Source organism: Armigeres subalbatus, chromosome 2 (genome assembly GCF_024139115.2).
Source record: "Armigeres subalbatus isolate Guangzhou_Male chromosome 2, GZ_Asu_2, whole genome shotgun sequence".
Lineage (NCBI taxonomy): Eukaryota > Metazoa > Arthropoda > Insecta > Diptera > Culicidae > Armigeres > Armigeres subalbatus.
Genome location: NC_085140.1, coordinates 228,420,287 through 228,423,454, shown reverse-complemented (window position 1 = coordinate 228,423,454; position 3,168 = coordinate 228,420,287). Strand labels below are relative to the sequence as shown.

Here is a 3,168-nt window from a genome sequence, read left to right as displayed (position 1 = left end):
AAAGGCTATCATTCCACTCTGAAAACGAACTTTTTACAGGAACATCTGGGCCCTGTAGCATAATCAGACTAATAATATTAGCTACAAGTTACAAGTTACAAGTCAACAAATTACAAGTTCTTGTAATTTGCGTCGCATAATAATGTTTTGCCAACTAATAATATTAGTACTTGTATTATTAGTAAGATTGAAATTACAAGTCCGTCAGGTTCATTTACCTGTCAAAATTCATCCGACAGTTCACTGTCAATGCGGAGGTAAACGATTTGTTTACGTTTGTTTGCAAATTTGTGGATAGAATATATGTTTTGACTGCGATAAATATGCACGAAACACGAATTATTATCTCTGTAAATTTATTGATTCCGCGGTTTAAGCCGGCTTCGTGGTATTGGCAGTTTTAACCAAGCCAATGTAATGCACACTGGAGTCGTTTTTACGTGGTCTTTGGGATTGACTTAAGTTTTATTAGGGCGATTTGTAAGTTACGCGTACGTATCCTCCATGATAAATCGAATCCCGATAGACTTGTTTGTGGTGTGTTTTTGAAACGGGTTTAATTTACGTGTATTGTGAGACTTATGCAAGTTTGGATTTTGCTTCTAATTCGATTATGAAATTTGAACGATTTTTTTTGACGTAAACTACGTCTAAGGGGAAGACTCGGATACAGGGTGACAAATGAAAATTTCCAAATTCGAGACCGTCACGAAATCATGTAAGATTTTGAACTTTAATAGCGCCTTTATCTTCCGATGGATTTTTAAGATTTATATATCAATCGATTCGGAGATTCTCTACCAATTCGAAAATTATATTGAAACTATGGGTTATGAATGTTAAAATAGGGTATCAGATCGTTTTGGCTGCACCCTCTTTTCTTGTCCGCAAGAGTCTCGTTTCGGCCGTCGCCGTTCAGTACGGTTGGCTTTTGGACTCTCCTTTTTGTGCGGTGTTTCGCACAAAAAGTAGAACAATGGAGCCGGACCAGTGACCGCGGTCGAAACAAATCTAGACCAACATTTGAAAAGGGCGTAACAGCCAAAATTTATTCCTTCTGATTCTTCGTCCACATATAGAGCTTTATATGTAGACGAAGAATCAGAAGGAATAAATTTTGGCTGTTAAGCCCTTTTCAAATGTGGGTCTAGAAATGTAACAAAAATGCGTAATGTAGTGCATGGTGTATAAAAAGTGATCCAAATAGGGGCACGTTTGTGCAGGCATGAGACGATCAATTGTTATCAATGCCAATGCCCTTGCTAGTAATGCAATCAATTTATCCGCAAAGTCAAGGGAGAGGAGGTAATCTTCTTCTTGTTCTACTGAATCGAGCGGCATGAAAATTTGAACTTGGCTCATATACAAATGAAACACCAATTTCATCATAACTCGAGATCAAGCAAATGGAAACAAATCTGGCGTGTGGAGGTTTTGGAAGAGAAGACATGTTTCTGTGGTGGTTTGCAACGCCTCCCCCTTCTGCACACTTAATTCTATTCACCGGGCTCGGTAAATAGATTACCGATTTCTCAACAGCTGAGCTCTCGGTAGTAACCTCGGTAACCGAATTCAATTACCGAGCTCTCGGTTCAACATTTATGGTAGCGAACTGTCAAAAAAATACCGAGCAGTCGGTAAAAAAATACTGGTGAATCTGTAAAAAAATTACCGATTTCAGTCATTTATAGTACTGACTGAAAGGTAATTTAATTTCAATTTTTCTTATTGATAATGAGAAAAAACACATGCAGTCTGAGGCTTTTATATTTATTATTGTTTTTTAGAGTCAGAAAACTTTGTACAAAATATGTTTGCTGCTGTCTCATTGCTGTAGCACTAGCGCAATTCCATTATCGCCCAGGAAGCTATCACCAAGATGGACGCAGGGAACCTCATTCGTTTTATTATATCTAGAAAATAAGAACGTTTTTTATCGAGAAAATCCTTTACGGAAACAGTTATTTTATTGAGTTTACATACCTGATGTCTTATTATAGATCGAGTTCCATAAAATCGGCACAACGCATGTTGGAGATAGCAGTAGGGACTGTGCCAGCTGATGATACATTTTTTTCATATTTGTCCTGGAAATCCATCATATAAATCTTTAGCAAACTAGCGCATAAAATACATGATGGTAAACGTGTTTGAACTTTACCTACCTGAATATCCAATAAAGCAAAATTTCCACCGATAGCATTAATCTCGACTGAAACAAACTCGTTCTGACTCGCAAATAAATATGGCGTCGAAACATGCGGTACCTGGTCGAGAACTGATAACTCGGTACTTGTTTTACCAGGTGTTCAGTAAAGTGAATTTATTTTTACTGAGTGATCGGTTAATGTTTTGACAAGTGCAGGACATTTACTTAGAACAGAGTTGATCGGTAATTCAATCTACCGAAACTCTGTATTTTATTTTTTACAACTGAAACATCGGTGAAAATTATTACAGAGATCAGTTAAATCTTTGAAATCAACTGAGCTCTCGGTTCAATTCTTCTTTTACCGAATAAAATCAGTAAAAAATATTACCGAGCTGAAATTCTCGATTTAAGTGTGTGGAAAGGCGGGCTCCCATACAAATGAACCAAAAATTTCTGCAACTCGAGAATTAATCAGAGAATAAATCAATTTTAGGCGAAGCAAAGTTCGACGGGTCTGCTAGTAAAAAATAAATATTAAAATGGAAACAAAATAAAATAAACTCCTCGCATTTGTTAAACAATGTTTTGAAAGTTCTCAAAATTTACCGGAATTTTTTTTGTTGCCCCTCAAGTTGTTATTTTTGAGCAAAATAACAATGTGGGTGAGACATATTTAAAAAAAATATTTATATCGGCCTAATAATATTTTGTCCAATTAAATGCGCGCCTGAATCAGAAGGATTTAACTTTGATTCAGGAAATGTGAATGCACTTAAGATATTTTTATAATACGTGGGTGCAATAATGCGGTACTTATTGTACACGACAAAAGCTTCGGAACGCATACGTTCTTGAAACAGGCTATATGAGATACAATAGAGCTATCACCTTCTTGCTCCCTGATTCAAAAGTCTTGCAATGATATTAATAAAATGTTTGCACGAATATTTTATCCATAATGACACTCAGTGTTGATAGAATCATACTCAAATCTGAATCATCGAGGTTTCATGCAA

General features: G+C 36.2%; 1 long non-coding RNA gene across 1 annotated transcript; it reads right to left on the bottom strand.

Moving 5' to 3' along the window:
- Positions 1–1,760: 1,760 nt before the first annotated feature.
- On the bottom strand, positions 1,761–2,563 carry LOC134215986 (uncharacterized). The gene is made up of 3 exons (XR_009980411.1): positions 2,166–2,563; positions 1,984–2,087; positions 1,761–1,913 (listed from the first exon to the last, which is right to left on the bottom strand). It is a non-coding gene; the product is annotated as an uncharacterized LOC134215986 (long non-coding RNA).
- Positions 2,564–3,168: the final 605 nt, after the last annotated feature.